Source organism: Cyrtonyx montezumae, unplaced genomic scaffold (assembly GCF_038088225.1).
Source record: "Cyrtonyx montezumae isolate F1298 unplaced genomic scaffold, pur_monq_1.0 scaffold_0, whole genome shotgun sequence".
Taxonomy (NCBI): domain Eukaryota; kingdom Metazoa; phylum Chordata; class Aves; order Galliformes; family Odontophoridae; genus Cyrtonyx; species Cyrtonyx montezumae.
In genome coordinates, this window is record NW_027071824.1 from 19,493,821 (window position 1) to 19,513,833 (window position 20,013).

Below are 20,013 nucleotides of genomic sequence, written 5' to 3' on the forward strand. Positions count from 1 at the left end.
GGGGCTATTCTCACTCACTAGCAGTAATGAACTTCCCCTAACATAGAAACTTCACTGATACCTACCAAACTTCTAAATTGCTATAAGATCATCTTTTCATTTTACTAACATTATGAGAAGTTTTATCTCTTTTCTTTCTTTCATGTGTCAGGTACATTGCTCCTGCCTCCAATCTACACTTTATTCAGGCTCTTCAAAGATTAACAAGTAATCTGATAAACTGAAAGCACTAGGGAAAGAGTTAAATACAAATACAAAAACTTGGAGCTTTTATATGGATAGCAAAGTGTTCAATGCAAGTGAATCTAAGCAGTGGAACAGAAATGTGTTTATATTTCCTATCATCTATACTTCTATCTTGAAGTGTGTATGCAGGGAGGAGACTGAAACACTGAGGGATCTCTGTAGCAGTACAGATAAGGGATGTGATTTCCTGGGGAAACTAAAACTGCTTGTACCACCAGCACAGTGTACCCTATGATTGTTGGTAAGGAAAAACATCAAGTGTTCTCAGCATATGCATTTATGTAACATGAATACAAAATGTAGACAATGTTTTTATGTTTTTTTGTTGTTGTTGTTGCTTTTGTTGTTGTTGTTGTTTTTGTTTTTTAAAGATGACCAAAGAATTAAATTATTACAGAGTTATGATGAAATTTCTATCTAGCTACCATGTTTTGAAGAGAAAAAAACCCTAGGGTTATTCAGATAGTTCTCTCTGAATTTCCTATATACAAAGAGTAACTATATCTTATTTTGCCTGGATTAATTATATGTATGGAAAATAATTATGTATATTCTGTATATCCATTCTTGATGATATGGAAGAAAAAGGGAAGAAAGATAAGCCTTCTGGTATTGACAGTAATGAGGTACCTATAGAAATACTTTATAAAATGGAAGACTCTGAAATGGGAGATGGACATAGCCAAGAAATTTCCTAAATGTTTTTGAAACGTGCTGTAAGAGCTGATCTGACATCCATCAGCTTTTACTTCCTATTCACATGACGTGCTAGATATCAGTACACATTTTCAGTTTCCTCTCATCACAGTTCACAATACCCACTGATGTCTATCCCACTCTAGTTGATACTAACACCTGCAGATATCTTAGCATGGTCTTTACTGAATTGCTAGTCACTCTAGAGGGAGTTTTTACCAGCATACTTGTCATAAACTTGCACAAAAAATCTGTTAATAATTATTCAATGCCACAAACCAATAAAGCCAATAAATGTCACTTGGTCAATTATCAGCAATTCAAACATTAAGAAATGAAGTCTCAAAAAACAGTGGTAAAAAAAAGCTGATCAGGTTTTTAAAGACAACTTGAATGGCTAAGGGGCTACACAGTGCAATACACACACGTTCTAAATACGTATAAATAAGATTACTACGGTTCAGAAAAATGTTATCTGCTTAATAACTTCTGTTTCATATAACATAACACACATCGGACAATAGGGAATAAAGTAGCTTCAGACTATTTTAACTTTCCAGTGAAAATAACTTCTCTCAACATACAAGTCTGTTAATAGAATACTTTGACTGAATTCTGTTTTTGTGCATGTTCGATTGCTTCCATTCTGGGCTTTTCATTTAATTAAAACTAGTGGAATATCTTCTTCTCTAGCAGATGGAATATCTTCTCTGAATCTCTCTACCAATTTCTGTAGTTTTGTAATAACATTTTCTTAATTCAAAAACTGCTTCTCCCTTTCTGATTTCAAAGCATTCACAAGAGCAATGCAATTCATTCGCTACAGAGACTAAATAAAAAAAAAATAAAAAAAAATAAGTCTGATTTAAGTCTGGCAAATTAAGAACTAAGCACATTTAAATACATAAAAGAAAAAAAAAATCACTAATCCAACTTGCTCAGTATTTCATGACGAGATTTTTTTTTTTTTTTTTTGTAATAAAAATAAGCAGTACTGGTTAAAAGTCTTTTTAAGTCTTTTTATTTAAGCCTTTTCACCAAGAAATTCATTGACTAAATACGATCTAAACATAGATATCTAAAGAGCCCTGTACTACTCTTTACCAAGCGCCTTTTTAATAATGAAGGATCTGTGACTCAGAGTGCAAGCTACTGAGGATAATTGTTTATACTCCATTTTTTGATATTTCCAAACAAAATCTCATTGCAGAAAAACAGACTCTGCAGCTGTAGGAAAGCTCAACACACAATTAACTAGATGAAATCCCATGGCTTGTATTATGCAGAGTTCAGCTTTGCAACATCATGGTCTCCTCTTGCCTTAAGCTTCTTAACTCCATGAAACATTCCTGTTAACCTCATCACCTCCCTGCATAGCTGAATTTTCAAAGTAACTTGAGTGGCAGTAGCAACATCCCACTGACTCAGAATTGGGTGTTGCTGAAGAAAAAGGCATACACAGCTATATAGATATACACAGCCACCAGAACTCTCCCTGTGTGTGAGGCTGCTTTGGGGAATTTCTCCAGGAGCAGACTTTCTCCTAGAGCTGTCAAAGTCTTTAAGCTCCAAAATCTGAATACTGCTATGTCAAGAAACATTCAATGAATGGCTGCAACACTAAACATAATTCATCATCTTTTTAATCAATGAAAAGGATTTTATCTTCATGTTACAGAATTCACATCTATTGTCATTTCCCACATCACTTCTAGGTGTCTTGATTTACATTAGCCTTCTTTATTTTCAGACAAATTTTCAGTCCTTACCCATTCAAAATTTTGAAAAGATCAGAATTTCCACTAACATCTTGTAATTTATAAACTGAAACAGTTTGACAGTAAAACATACATGCTAAAAATCTCTGAATTTGAAAGGCATGTTTGAAATCCTGCTGTCTAAAACATTCACCTCACCTAACATTTAGTTGTCAAAATGCTACAAACTGGTACAGTATCTGTCTTGCCATGTAATAAGTGACAAGAATTAGATACCTCCAGAGTAGTCAAAGTGACAGGACTCTAGACCTGCCAGATTATAAGGAATCTCTCAGCTACCTCAGGTATGGCCACAGCCAGGGTTGCACATACCTCCATCACCAGGCACTTCAGCCAGGACTTATAAAATTGCTCGAATCATATCATTTGGATTGCTTTGATTACTTAACAAGTAACAAGGCTACTGTTTTGAAGAAACTGATTTTACCAGTGAATCACCACTAAATTTAATTTCAGCCCCAACACACTGTCCTTGTTATAAAGTTGCAACCTAATCCTATTCATCAACAGAGAGATTTTCAATCAGTTGTCATCTCTCATTTTCAGCTTCCAAGATGTCTTGCTACTGTTGCTGCTACTGCTGTTATAAAATCAATTAACACAGGTCATTTAATAACCTTATTCCCAGAATTGTCACTTACTTGCAGTAAAACTTTAGATAAATCCAGAAGTACACTGTAATTCAGCTTCACCCGCCTTAACTCAGGGATTACAGTGATAATTCCACTTTGAAAAACATGGTATGAACAGATGAGAAGTGTCTTTATGGGAACAAATTGTCATGTTATCACTGCTGAAACTAATAATAATCTCTACAGAATACAAGTGAAATATCCATCAGGCTTCCTGTTCTTCTTTTAACAAAAACGTCATTTAGTGAAGGAAAATTTCAAAAGATGTGTAGGAGGGTGAAACAATTAGACTGTACCAAGAAAAATGAGTAACCTATTATAGGAAGTCTTGCTCAGCCTGTGTACAATACAGAGTAGACAATAATCTGACTTCAGCTCTAATGAAACCCGTGATGAACTCCAGTCTGACAAGACAAATTGCAATAAACCATATAAAACCCATTTCCTCTGCTCCTCCTCAACAATCTTTAACATTTTTCAGTTGCTATTTTATAGACTCCATATTTTTTAAATCTTCTTTAAGTATCTATTAAGTTCATTTTTAAAGCATAGATTACAAAATGCTATTTCTATTTTGCAGGTGACTACTCAAATTATGATTATAATGTTATTTGGAATAATCTGTGACTTTTCTTGAACAATAGAGTGTGTGCCTTTCTTTGTTACCATAGCTCTGTGCTAGGCTTCTTTATCTTTCAAGTTTAAAATATACCATTGATATCAACTGATGTTTTTCTTGAAATCGCTCACAGCAACTTGTCCACCTTTTTAAAAAGATCCCCCAGCCTCAAAATTCTCATGAGGAATCCCTTTAAGGACCTAGGAGTGAGATCATCGGTACGGAGATGAGCAACACATTGCTGTTGTGCTAGGTGCAAGTATCCCCAACAGAAATCCTACTGCAAAACCAAAAGCATTATGGGAATGTCTTTGTGTCTCTACACAGATGCTGAAGCTTTCTGCTACTTGAAACCAATAATGCTGATATTTGATTTCTTTTGGCAGGGGTGACAAACATAAACATGACGTAATCACTTTTACGCAGCTTTTACAAAAGCAAACACCTTGTCAACCATGGGAATTTTCAGCAAGAACAATACCTGACAAGTTTCAACTAATAATTAACTGGCTAACACAGTCTATTATCCTGATAATAATAATAATAAAAAAATTTTAAAAAATAGCCATATCATATTATTTCTATCTGTGCAGCAAAAGTCCACAGAGTACAACTTGAAAAAACTATTAAAAAAAAAATCAATGCAGCAGCACGGGATACATTTTACCTGGAGACCAAAGATATTCTTAAGCATTTTTAATTTGTAATAATAAACGAATTGCATTCATTATCAGTCTTCTTTGTTAATCTGTACCTTCTGTAATATTTACCTGATCAAAATTCATCAAGATATGTCTCAAGATGCATACCACTGTAGAAATACAAATCACTGGAATGAATGCAAGAAAAACCACGTTCATCCGCAGGAATAGAAATTATATAGATAATAAACAAGCTGCTGACTCATTGAATTTGGAAGCATTTGTTTGTGTAAGATATTATACTTGACCATTAAATATAACCCATTTTCTGTTAACTTGTTCTACTATGTATCTTTGATGTGAATGTAAAAGCAGTTTGTTGATTTTCCTTGTCACAACTAATCTCTGAACTGAAAACCCACAACCTGATTAATGATCCTCCTCTCCCATGAAGAACATAGGCCATGCTCTTATAATGACATTGCAAATTAAACAACTCAACCCTGAAAGCTCTCCTGCTATTACCTGTGTAAGAGGGAGTAGTCAAATGGACTGGTCTTCCTGCTCTGATCTGGCATAAGACACTGAGGGAAGTCCATGAGAGGACTGACAAGATTTAAGAACTTCTGCTTTCAGTTTCAGCTCTGAAGTGATCCCACTGCTAACAGCTGGATCTCAAATCCATGCTCTGAGCTGGTAGATGACATTGGGAACATCAGAGAAAATTTATTGGAGCCCATTCTAGCTTAGTAGTATTTGAGTAATTCAGTGGACACAGCAAGTTGTGCCCTGAGCCAATCTTGCATACCTACTTCTGACTCACAGCCTGCCCCGTCCCCAGCTTAGGTGCATAACAGTATAATGAAGAGAGCAGGAAGTCTAGTGTATGCAGCAGAAGAGGAGGAAAAATAAAAACAGGAAACAACAATTTATGATTTGTACTTCAAAAAGTGAAAAACATTACAAAAGACACATAGGGAACGTTGATTCCAGATTTCATCCAGGGAGGAAAAACAAATTAGTAGAGAGATGCAACGGAATAAATTAATTTAATTGGTACAGCATTCACAAAGTATTGTTTTTCTTCAAGGTCTTTGCTATGCCTGATTGTTCTGTCTTTAACATTTTGGCTCAATTATTTAATGAAAATGGATGTTATTCATTAACCAATGAATAACACAGTTGACTAAATATTGTCATTTATGAAGATTTTTATCATATTGCTCTGTTATGAGTAGCACATGATTTCTCTTTTCAATTGATTACAGAGACAAGTTTTAACAGTGATGGCAATGAGAGTACCAGGACGATATTCACACTAATGAACTTTCTAATACAGTAAAAACTATGGGTAGTTTTATGTTTCAAATGTTTCAAAACATAAAGCAAATCCCTCAGAGAATTAATTACTATGATATTACTCTGAAATATTTTAGATACTCTTTTGTCATTTATCTGTTAACATTGCCTATTCATTTACTTTTTTCTTTGTTATTGTATATTTCTAGAAATACATGCAGTATATTTTCTTCCAGTAACCAGCCTTATTTCATTCTCAGTTTATTCACTCATGTCAAAGCTCAGTTAATTAAGTGTTGTATTTGACTTAGCAAGACTTAACCACCATCTATGTTTTCAGTTCTCTCAAGGGAAAAAGAGTGTACATTTTTTTATTCTTATCTCTGATTTTATTTATTCATTCTCTGTAGTAAGAAAATCTCTTTCAAAACAAACAAACAAACAGGAACAACCAAGCACCAAACACCCAGATCTTTGCTTTAGCATTATGAAATGCAAATGATTTATTCCAGGGAAGATTTAGATTAGATTTGAGGAAAAATCTTTTCTCTGAAAGAGTAGTAAGGCACTGGAATGGCCTGCCTAGGGAGGTGGTTGAGGCACCATCCCTAGCGCTGTTCAAGAAGCATTTAGATGAGGTGCTAAGGGATTTGATTTAGTGGTTTAGTGGGTAGGAATGGTGATAGAAGAATGGTTGGACTAGATGATCTTGTAGGTCCTTTCCAACCTAGTGTATCTATGAATCTATTCTTTACTTTCACTATTGAAGGTGTCATAAAGTAACATTCTCCTTCAGAGCTGAAATTTCCTACAAAATTAAATTATCTTGTACTTGGAATATCTCTTCAATGTAAAGCAATTCTCTGTGGTAGTTCACAGCTTACATTTACCTTGCTCCCATACCAGCTATAAACAAAACTAGTCAAGTACCAGAAGCAATACCACTGAGCTATCAGTAAAATATTCTGCTTTGAATACTTGAGTTACCTCAAGCTTATTCAGATATTCCTCTTCAGTGACATCATTAGAGTCTATCTGACCTCTTCCACAATTGTGGCAGAAAAGAGAGAACTAACAAGAAAAGGGCTGGATGGAGGAATCCCTATAGTGATGTGTTAGCTACCCATCATCACTGATCATGCTGCTCTCTATCATGGTAGCCTTCAGACTAGTCAGGCTGATGACAAGAAACTAAGCTGTTATGAAAAAATACCCTGAAGAACCTTTTGTATCACCAGTTTCTCTCTTCAGTGCAAAAAATTAAAATAGAAAAAAAAATGCACTGAGCATTCATTGTGTAGACTGCATGGCCTCAGCTTTCAGGGTTTTGCTGAAGAGATCAGAGCCTGACATAACAGAAGTACCATTCTATGTCTTAGAAGATAGGACATTGTCCTCATCTTCAATCAAAAGCATGTTGCATTCAAGAGCTGGAAGCATTAAAAGCATAAAAATGTAATTAAATGCATAAGTGTGGAGCAAATTTTCTGTCAGCCAGGGCTTTTAGCACTTGTAGTATGAGAAATCCTCTGTAGTAAGACAACTGAAGCCCTCTTAAGTCTTGTCTATTGACCATTTCTCAGATTTTTCTTCCTTTTGTTAATAGGAGTAAAGCTTTATCATACAGTTACCATCAGGAGCAGAACAGAAAAGTAAGAGAGAAACATTGTTTGAAAATGTTTTGTAAACCAAACAGCTGAGAAGCAACCATCACATGTAGCTCACAGAATTTAACCTCACTATGTTTGAAGATAAACACATCCAACAGCACACTGATAGAAGGGAAACTGAAAAAAAAGGCTAGTGAGTCACCTACAGGCAGCAATACCCTGATCTCTTCAGAAGCTTTTCACCTTTCTTATCTATTCTATATGCATGGATGGTCTGCAATGTTTGTGTTTTTCACAGTCAATTTTCATAGCAGTATCATTTCTCTTCTACTGATTGTTTTGTATACATCTTTAAAAGCACTTTTGCATGTTAACTTTTCAACTGTTATTGTTAAAAAGTGATATCTCAAGAAGTTAAGACAAAGTGTCACACAATCCCCAAAATCATATATTGAAGTATTCTTTGTTTTCACAAAAAAAAAAAAGATTTTAGGAACGAGAAGAATTTTAAAGAACATAACACATAGAAAAGATAAGTAGACTATTTGATGGTTAAAGAACCACAGCAGATTCCTATTTTTGTAGCTTAATTAATAACGGACTCTGTGCTTTCTCAAGAAATACAAGGAATGGCAGTTATATCCTGTGCAAGTCACCTGTGTAATTATTTCTGGCATCTATTACATTTTCCATTATAACTTTCATATTCTCTCGAACCATTTCTCTATGCTAAGGGCATCTTTCCTCTTCTAACTTGCTGCAATTTCACAGCAGGATGCATTTAGCAGATGAGAGACTAATGTTATATTCTCTAAATTGTGGTATTTATTGGGAGCACCATGAAGTGACCACTAGGATACCTGGAATCTCATTCTCAATTACAATGTGTCTTGCATTGACTTCAGAAGTGATTCCAGTAAAGCTGGCAGATAAACGACAATTCCAATTAACTGATATGTTTCAAACAATGTAACACATGTGAAGAAAATAGGCTCAAATTTAAGGCAGACATTGGAGGACACTAACCATTTCAATATGAATAGAAATTATTATAATGAAATATATCAGAGGTTTCAGGATCAAAGCCACAAAGTAAATTATAGTGCAAATTAGTTCCCCAGTTCACTGTCACTCACAAGCAGATTTTTTAATAAATGCTGCAGACATTAAAGTGCCATGAGGTATTCACCTTACATTTTGAATACATATTAGATCGTTGAATGCTTTTGAAGAAGGATATTTCTGTTGATTTGGGTTCCTAGGTTCTCTTCCTCTTGCTGAGAGTATACATCAGGTATTTTTCAGCAAAGATTCTATATGCATGCTCTTGTGCATTCCTTCTAGTAGGTCATCACCAAGGATGTCCTGGTGACATCAAGGCCAAGGAATCTTCCATTAACATTCAATACCTAAACATTTCCCATAATGAAGACAGCTTGCCTTGTGACTATGTTACATCTGAACTCTTACACATTCATCTAATTTTTACTGAACCTAATGAGGTGATTCCTGAGACAGAACCAAAGAAAAGCAGTCCCTATAAAATCAAATGGCATGACATAAAATTGTTCTTCACTTCATTATACGAATGACCGCACTCATAGTTTGCCTCTCCTCCTTCTGGCAGTCTACACAGATACAGAAGCAGCACAATTTTGAGTTTTCAAGATAGCCAGTCTGATGAAAATTATTATACTCGCTTTGATTAACATCCATGCAGCTAGGTCCTCAATGTAGACATTAAACAAAAAAAACCTGTGAGAGACTAACAAACAATGCAAAAATAATTTGATCATTCTGTTTTACCTTATATTTTAAGTGAATGGACATCAGTTACTTTCAGTGGTTTTATGAATACACTACGTGAGTTTGTGTGTGTATTTACAGGAGCTATAATTTTAATTGTGTCTCAAACTTAAAATCCAACCAGTAATGGGTGAAGCCAGCTAAACCTGCCAAGAAAAATTCATGCAAACGGCTGTACTAGTAAACCATTACCACAGATATCTCCCATCTCTCTGTCTTCCCATATCTGGTCCTCACAACACATGCTTCTCTACTTCAGCAAAGGTAGCTGGCAGACTTTGTTAGACTTTCATTCCAACCTGCACTGAAGTAGTACAGAGCTCTGATCGGTCATGCGGGAAGATAGTTTAATGACACTAGTAAGAACATAGTTAAGGAACAGGGAACAAGTCTGAACTGATGCATCAGCCTCTCTCATCACAGGAGGTTAAAGGTAAAGCTGCTTGGAAAATGTAGTAAAAAAAAGAAACCAAAACAAAAATTCACTGTCAGGAGACTTCCTTCAAAACATCTCAGGCACAACAGTACACAAGAAAAAAAAAGGCCCAAATCTTTACATTTTATGAGACAATAAACAATTTTCTTTCCCTCATTTTCTGTGTATAACTTGTTTGAAAATAAGTATCATTAGTTAATTGCAGGGAAAGAGCATATTCCAAATAAGGACGAGGATGTGTCAGTTCTCCAGTTATTGAATTGTTATCCCACCAGAAAGCAAGAACTGAGTGAGATGCGAGACAACAAATCAGATATCATGCACCTGAAGAATAGGCCATTTCCAAAACATCAGTAAAAATGTTGCACTGTATCAGTCACAAAACACATAAAAAAAATATAGGACTCATAAGAGAATTTTGTGGTGCTTTAGAAATTGAGAGCAGATTAAGCAGCAGAGCTTCCCCGGTTTATAGGTATACATCCCATTAAATAGAAGCACAACTACACACTAAAATTGAAATCCATAAATCCATATAATAAAATTTAACAGTCAGCAATTCCAAATGTTCTCCAGTGTTCTCCAAGAAACACCAAAGGGAGATTTAAGGCACAGCAGGCACTTTTTTGGTAGATTATTTTCTAAGAGGTCCTTCAGTTTGTTCTAGACATGCTCCAAAAGCAAAGCATATTGGTTTGAATCATAATTTTAATATGTCTCATAACAGCAAGAGTTTGTATGTGTGCACAAGGAACATTTAGTTCTATGGATCAAAAACATTAATTCAGTCTTATGCATACTTAGAGAAATCCTATCATTGCCTGAACTAGTTTGTTAGTTAAAGCAGCTCATTTCTTTATCATTTTTTTAACATTTCTTCAGGAAGCAACTAGTTAGCCTCCACAGACCTTTCACATTACAATGATTGTTTCATTTTATCAATGAATATCTCCTAGTATTCAATTGCTCTTAAATCTGTAGTGTGATAAAAGAGATCAAGCTTTTGTTTTGGAGGTACATGTTCTCCTGAAACAAATATCCCTGAGGAAGATAGAACACCTGTTACACCTACTCCCATCCACTATATCCAGTACAGCAAACATCCAAACACCTTACAACAAGAGGCTCTCATAAGCCCATTTGTCTGAACATGAGGATTTGGAGAAAACAGGTAAATGTTGCTCATACCAAAGACAAAATGCACATTGATAGATTTCTGAAAGAATTAATAGGGAAGTTCCCATTGGAAGGGATTTGAAAAAGCATCAAGAACAAAAGTAAAAGACTTCTATCTTAAGACAACAGAATGTGCAAGTGAAGTTCTAAGGGAAATGCAGCTGATTAGTAGAGGATGCTCCATAAACACAAGGGAGCTTCTGGTCTCACCTAATCTACATTCACGCAAGTGTTATAAACAATGAAGACATGATCATAAAGATTATTTTAGAATCTTAAAGAATATCTGCTCTAGCTGGAAAGCTTCCAAAGTCTTCTAATCACAAAAATAAGGTCAAAAATAAAAATATTCCAGTATCATTTTAACATGTTATCTCTAAATAAATTGAGTTAAATTATTTTGTAAATTTTATTCCAATTTTCAAAGACTTTAAAAAAAAAAAGATCCATGTTTTGACCATGTGCTTACTCTCTGTTGTTGTTTTTACCAGCTCCATCTATAAAATTAAAAAACTTCTGGAATATCAAGGACCTTGCCTATTCTGCCTCTGGTACAATTTTCAGCAGGCAACCAACGATACTGGAAATATTGCATACTGGTAAAACTTTATATACAGTAAATAAAGACAAAGAGAATACAAAATATTTTCAAGACCTGTCATAGAGGTGAAAATCCATGTTGCAAGTTATTCACAAAGTGCTGGTAAGACAATATAATGAATGAAATGGTGCTGTAATGTTCCAGTCTGCACGGATTTTACCATTTCTGTTACACACTGTCAATTTTTACTGTTTTTATTTCAATAAGATTTGCCAAGTGAAGGTCTCAGGCAGGCCCCAATTCTACCACTTCAGGGATCTCAAAGAACTTTAGTGCATGTGTTGAAAGCTCCAACCCATCAGTTGCAATGGAAATATTGAGTCATTTGGCACTTCATGGTAGCTGGAGCTGAGACAAGAAATATTGTCATGACCAGTAAAACCAATGGAGGAAGAAATCACATTCTGTACTTACATATCTCCATATGTGGATACAAACAGTTCCACAAAGGGGGGCTGTCTACAGTCACCTCATATCCAAGGCATGGCTCATCTTTTGAACCTGAGAATTGATCACATAATCAAAATTAATGAGACTTCGCTAAACTTGTGCATTGTTCATCTATGTCCAAGCATAACAGTTAAAAGTTTTGAGCTGGTTTTATTTTTTTTTAAGAACACTAGAAACACACCAAAGCCATCAGATATTCATGTGAATCAGCACGCTGTGTTGCCATGAAAGATTTCCTGGGTCTAGGAGAGAAATCTCATAAGCATTCATTGAGCTGACATGACAGACTATCTCATTAAAGACATAGTCACCTCACCAAGGACAATGAAACCGCATCCTTAGTGACAGAAAATAATGATTTACTGTAGCCAGGTTTTTTTTGTTTTGTTTTGTTTTTTTCTTCCTGCAGTTTGATTTTGAGGAACATGGAAGGGCAAATATTGCAGTGCAAACATAGATAATTATTACTACCAAGTTTTTAGTGACTTTGACAACAGAGCCAGGAGGCTCAAGACACACCTCCAAAAGGTAATGCATTTTTTTATAATGGTACATAGTAAAGAAAAGGCAGCAATATTCTTCAAGTGTCTCAGTAGACTTCATAAACCAAATTCCTCCTTAACCCACAGAAAAATATTTAATCCACCTTGTTCAGTTTATGAGCATTATACCCAATTTTAATTTTTCTCAGCAACTGAGAGCGTAAAGGACTGGCTTCAGAGGTGGCAGAATTCCCATCACTAAAGGCTCAAAAACAGACTGAACCTGTATTCTTAAGAAATAGTTTGACTGCACTTGATTCTATCTCTGGGGAAAGGAGGAACCAAGTGACTTATTAACATCCTTTTCAGCACTAGTGAGTTTATAAAGGTACTAAAATATAATTATGCAGCAACTTGGTGAACAGTTTCTCCTATAGTAGAGGAAAGAAACACGAGTCATCTTCCACTACCCAGAACTGTCAGATAATTTTTATGACAGTGTAAATATAATCATCTCTGGCAATGTCAAAGTACTACTTCCTAGCTTGGCAAATGTGACAGCAGTGAATTTTCCAAAAACTGATCTCAAACACCAAGACCTACCAACTTTCTGATTGATCTGGGTTCATCGGTTCCTGAATCACTTGCGAAAACACCTTTTTCTGTGCAAGTTATTTCAGTGGCTCTGAAGGTCGTAGCCCATCAGTTTGAGAAAGCCAAAGCAATAATGTAAATAGCCTATCCCTATGGCACTCTCATACAGCAAGAACACACCATGGGAGTATGTCAAGCCTCAAATCATATTGATTTGACTCAGGTGGAAAAAGAAAAAAAAAACAACCAGCAACCAAAAAATCCTACTTCTATACAGACACTGAAATTGTTTAATTCCAACATGGGAGAAAATATTTTTATACCTCCCTGATATTCTAGTCTAACAAACACTACGATATAGAAATCTGAGGTCAAAGACAGATAGGACATTGAATCATTTAAAAAGTAGAAATAAATACACTCTTTCCATGACAACAACCTGTTTTAGGAGCTACTTACATGAGTCTTTGAATTAAGACTGGATGTTACTCTAAACTGTAAATTATAGCTCAGCTGCAATTAATGGCTTGATTCAGGAAAAACTAGGTTGCCACATTGGTATATAGGAGGTCACAGTAGCCTGTCAGAACAGCCCGCCTAGTATCTATATTCATAAACCAATTGCCACAGAGAGGGCTCTAGAAATCTGACAAGGCTTCCATTTCCTATCTCTTAGTTCTAGAACAAAGGAAGCCAGTGTTGATGAAAGACATTAGTAAAGGTGATATTCAAATCATAGCTTAAAAGGAAAATCTTTGACTTGAAGAGTTATCATACTGCAGACTGCTTTTCTTCTAACTGCCTCCTTCCAAATGTTACCTTTTCAAATAATACTGTCACTCTAAAAATTTTAAGTGAGGGTTTGTTGTTATCCAGAGTTGAAATTAATGCATGTGCTAATGTGGAAGAATGAGGGTTACGTGCGCTGGCTTCAAGGAATACAAATAGCAAAGTATTCCTCACAAAGAAAGATAATGATACTCATAAATGAAAACTTAGGAAATCAATTGCTTGAAAACTAACAGCCTGCCTTGAGAATGTCATAAAGACGTGATGCTTTTCTTGTAGCTAGCAATTCTGATTATTTTTCTTTGAAACTCTGTCAGACTAATGCATCTAAAAGACTATATAAGAAACTACAAATGGCAAAGTAAAGTATTTTGTAAATGATGGATGTCACTGCAAAATAAATGCTTCTATGTATCTTTTCACAGCTTACTATTTTTTAGGAAGTAAAAATCCTTGCTTCTTTTTTTTTAGTGCAGGATCAAATACTATGTATATAGTTCTAGCACAGGTTACAGTATTCTGTGATGACCAATAACAACTTAAGGCCCAAATTAAAGTTACATTATTCATATGAAATGTATTATTACTGCTAAATATGAGGATTGAATAAACCTGCAGGCTTATGGTAAGTGCTAAAAATACCAGCCTTCACTCAAGCATAGGTATTGAGAGTATCTGCTCTGTGCAAATGATATGCAAATTACATATTAAGTGAATAAAAAAACTGTAATGAACATTGCCTCCTTTGAATACTGCCAGTAAGGGCAGAATTAACAGAGAAGTAGCTATAAAGGTTTTTTTGGTTTGGCTTGGTTTGTGTTTCAATTTTGGCTTTGTTTGGATTATTTGGGTTTTTTTTTTGTTGTTGTTGTTGCTGTTGGTTTTTTTTTGTTTTGTTTTGTTTTTTGAGGTTTCATTATTGCATTATTTCTTCCCACAAAACCCTTCTTGAGCATTAAAAGCGTTCTTTGATCTTTTATATGAAAAATCATTGTGGATTTTTTAAGTAAATAATGGAGGACCATGACAGAATTCTAAGAAATGACTTCAGACTTCTTGTATTATTCTTTGCTTTTTGGGTAAAACTAGTCTTTGTTATACTACACGAACCCATTTTGACTCACTGCCTAAGTTGGTAGCTGTTGAATCTACCCGACTTTTAACCTTGTCATATAGATATAAAAATTGGTCAGAAGGTATCTTCAATCTGCATCTCAGTGACTTTAAAAAGTCATTCACACAGAAAATTGACAATCTGACAGCTCAGAAAGACTGATTTTGATTCCCTAAGGAAAATAAATTGGTCTCTTAGTTAATTCCATTAGATGGTGAAAGATCCTCTTTGTAGAAGCTGAAAAAGAAGAAAAATACTGACATAGATCAGTATATTTGGAGTTGATATTCATATCATCTGCTGCTAGGTGAAGCACATATGACTAACACAGCTGAAAGCAGAATTATAAAAAATGCAGGTGTGGCACAGAATCTGCAAACCAGAGAGCCAGGCCACTGAAAAAGAAGAGTGAGAGAGACATCCAAAATCAGTAATGTGTTTGTCAGAAAAAAAAAATTGTCATGAAATAAAGAACAGTTTGAGCACAGAAGACTGCCTTCTGAAAAGTTATTACAGTATATTCAATCCTCATTTGAAGTCTAAGTCAGATTCTATCTTACTCTTTATTTAAATGGGCTTTGGCTCAAATTCCTCCTTGAAGAATATAACTAGATAAGCCTTAGTTAATGAAAAAACATTTTACCACTACTGGTAATAGCACCTGATTTAACAGAACAAAAACATTTATTAATTACCTATAGTAACTCCCCCTCAAAACAACTGAAAAAGAAAACAAAACAAAACAAAAAAAGAATTCCTGAGGAAAGGAGTTAATTACACTAGAAACCAAGAATAACTAAAAAGAGAAGATAGTGATGAAAGCCATGATGTAAAACAATGCCTGTGGTTTATATCACGACTCAGAGGAGAAAACTGAAACATATAAGTTATTTAAGCAACATGCAAACTCAACAAATATGTGCAGAATAACTGAGTCGTATATACAGACTTTTCTGAAAAAAAAGATAAACCAAGATTTCTGCATTCACTAGCCTGCACCACTAACAACTTTTACACAGAACATTTTCAGAGTTTGAACAAAACAGCAACGCTTGTTACATATTAATATTACATTGTAAAAGCTTAATTATTCATTTCACACCCGAGTTCTGAAGTACTGTGCAATGTTTTACATAATGTTTCAAAGATGGAATCTTACAAAAAGTCATTCTGTACTCAACATCACCAGAAAGAAGCTGATCACTCCCATGTCTTATCTTAACCACTAGCCAGTGAGAAATACCAGTAGACATATTATTTTCCTTGTCAGATACACAGTGAATCACCAGATGGGGGAAGGCTCTCTCTTCAGTGAGCTTTCATAGATGAGTTATGTACAGAAGAGTATACCTCATCTATCACAGGAACATTTGAATCTACAAACAATGAGGAAATCCATAAATTAGCAGAACTGTCAAAACAACTATCCAAATAAGCAGGATGTAAGTAAGCTCCAGTGGAGAAAGAATGGGTACCGGTAAGAGAAATCTGGAGAGGAAGTGACCACAAAAGCTAGGGCATGCTACAAGAAAGAGCCATGAAGACATGCCTTTTTTTTTTCTTTCGAATAATATACCTCAAAGCTAGACACTGAGCCACTGAGCATAAGTCTAAAAGACACCCCTAACCAGCCAGGTGGAGATCATCTATGAAACCCAGTCCAGCAAAACCTGAAGATCTCCAACTAAATGGCTCAAGGCCTTCACAACTGCACGGTGAAGTCGAGAAAACTGACAGAGTAACTTGACACAATGAGTTATATCAAGTAGGTATTCCCTTTTTTTACAGCACTGGGTGTATGGGGATAGCTCCACCAAACTTGAACCCCAATGGGAGAAACAACTACATAATTAAAGGCATAGCATATACATATTCATTACATTCCAAGAAAACAGGACAAAATTCCGAGAAGTAATTAACATACTGTACCACCCACCTAAGCATGTGTTCTAAATATATGGTGGGGGTCTCTGATGACTGTGGAATATGTTGTGGGTGGTCAACTAGTAATCATTCTCACTGTGAATTTCCAACCCTTTAAGGGGGGGCAGCCCAAACCAGTTCCCACTGATGTTACATTGAGCTGAGGCATCTGTTTCACCATCTGATCTACAACCACAGGACATTTATTCTGCTTTCTTATCTTGACTTGACTACAAGTTTTGCACCATTCGCATTTTGTTCTTGAGCTTACATTTACACAAGCCTCCTGTCATTCAGCTTTCAGCCACTCAAGTTATGCAAAAGGTTGTCCTTAAGATATGGAAAAGCTGTTCTCATGATTCAGTGCTAATCCTGTCTCTTTCTTTTACTGGAGCAGCTATCTTCTGTGAAGATGATGAGATCCAAAGCAGAGATACATCTCAAAGCCTTACAGAACTGCATCCCCTCGTAGAGCCCTGGGGTACTCTCAGAGATGCCTAGCTTCATGTTCAAAGAATAATAGAGAATACTGTCCCTACATGCATATCACTGTTGGTTTTGCAGGAATTACAACACTGAATTTCTTCCAGGAGCTTACATTAGCCAAGGAAGATCTCCAGCAGCAAGTAAGTAATTCAATCTTAGAATGAATTCCATTTCAAACCTTAGAATGAACTAAGATTAACCAGGGTTTGAATCACATGCTTTTGGAGATTTACAATCTTCTTTATTTGAGAATGAAATATTACTTTTCATATAATGTTTTTGATTATTTCATGTAGCGTTATAATAATGTAACTTGTTTTTTTGGTTTTTTTTTCTCCAGAATTTCAGAAGTTTCAGAAGATTAGGAAGAAGTAAGATCACATTGTAGAAAAAGATACAATTCTTTTATGATGGAAAAGGTACCAGTGATTTGACAACAATTTTTATTGCCCTTAATATTGTTATTGATAGATTGGTCAACAAGTAAGTAAAGTGTCCATTTCAGTAAACTAGTACCATGTATTAAGTATCAGCAATTTAAATGAGCTTGTATTAAGGGCTATATTCAAAACAGGAAGAGTAAATTTACTTATGTTTTTTAGAAACAACCAAACCTAGAAGCCTCGAGACGTTCAGGAATTGAATAAGGAAAAATTGGGTAAGCTGGGTAAGAAATGTCCAGCTGGGAAGTAATGCTCACAAAAGTGAGAAGATGCCTAAAGCAGAATCATTTTGTGCAGGGGTGTCTAAAACAATATCATCAGGGACAGATTTCAGGGCAAATGAGAACAAGGTCAAGATGCACCCCCAGTGAACTAAAGTAGGTTTTTACCTCATGGCACTATTTTACTTACATAACTTTATCAATATCAGCTCTTGCTAGAAGGACCTCAGGCTTTGCTAGGTGAAAGTCAATACGTAAACCAGCTCCACCTCATCAATTTTTGTTGAAGTATTATTTAAAAATTGCAATAAGAAAAATTCCTGCATCATGTTAAAACTTAAAACTAATTAAAATATTGAGACAAATGACTCCTGTTTCTGAGTATTGCTTCCAGTTAATTCACAAGCTGAAAAATAGAAATATTTATGCCATTTTCTTTTAGAGTAGTACACTTGATGCTGCTTGTGAGAACATAGAGAATGTTACCAATAAACAGTAGGATATACAGAAACCAGAAATGACAATCTATTCTATAAGAAAGTCAAAAGGAAATGAACTCAAAGACTATGCTGAGTACAATATCTAATAAACTATGAGAAAACAGAATACATAAATGAACTGTTTCAGGCTCCTTTTCATAAAGAAAAAGATTATTTAATACCCCAAAAATGGATAACTGGAGAGGGTGAAAATCTGTCTCTTGCACCTATTTTCTTATAAATTACGCCTTCTATTTAGCATTACAAAAACAAACAAAAAACCCTTCCATTTAAGTACTACTATTATAAGTAAACATTCAAAAGATCACAGTGAAAGACTTATATACCTACAAATGAAAAAGCTGAAAGTAAACTTTTACTGAAATCTTGAGGACACGTTCAATGAATAGAACAGAGAGAAGTACTGGACATCTCCCATCTCACACCCAGGCTGCTACCAGTTCTGTCATAGAAATAACAGTTGCACAGCAACAAGGATTTGTGTTTTTTTGTTGCTGGTAGTTGGTTGTAAGCTGTTCATTGTCTCTGTAAATGTAGAGCCAGTCTCCATTTTTGAGTTCTAAAATGATGGGGTAATTTTTCTTATATACTGCAGTTCTGTACAGGTGGAGTTGTGCCAAGGATTAAATATCTGCACAGCAAGAATGAAATGAAGAATTAATGTGCACAGCCTTTCTGCTGCTAACCTTCTCCAACTTCATGACAAACATCGCTGTTCTGGAAATGTGTTAACAGCTGTCTGTATGCAACAAGAGCACAAGAAAGCAGGAATGGGGAAGAATACATCTTGGGGCAGGACAGAATACAGAATATAAATAAAAACAGTGGGAGTAGGCTTTTATTTGTTTTCTATTAACAAAATCCTCATAAGAAAACATTTAAAATTGGGAGTGAAGCTAAATCACCTCTGTTAGTGATCTCAGCAACTGTAACTGACCAAATACATTAAAAGCCTTGACAACAGTGGGAGGCAAAAAAAAAAAAAAAAAAAAGAGAGAGAAATATAGAAAAAAGAAATCAGTACCAAGAACCCCTATTGAATGATAGCCTCAGCACGACGTTGGAGATGTGTCACAGAAGGAAACATCTGCAGTCTTTAGAACTAATGTTGAAGGGCCAGTTAGAGTCAAAATACTACAAGAAATTCTACCTCTGAAAGCTAACACCTTATTGAGCTACACAGATTGGACCTTTAAAGCACATTCAGCCACACATGCTGCATGATCCAAAAGAAAAAATCATTGTGCATAGGTACAACCAACATGAAAGGCTAAATCACAGCTGACTACAAAAAGAGAAACAGCAACTATTGATACATTATCTAACAACTACTGGGAGCTGATAATCATTCTAAGTTCAATACAATGCAAAATTTTTTGCAGAAGGCATGAAACAAATGCCCTGAAGCTTTGAAATTAATCAGAACTCCTCTTTAATGAGAGCTGCTCATTTTCTTCCCTCCCCTGATGAT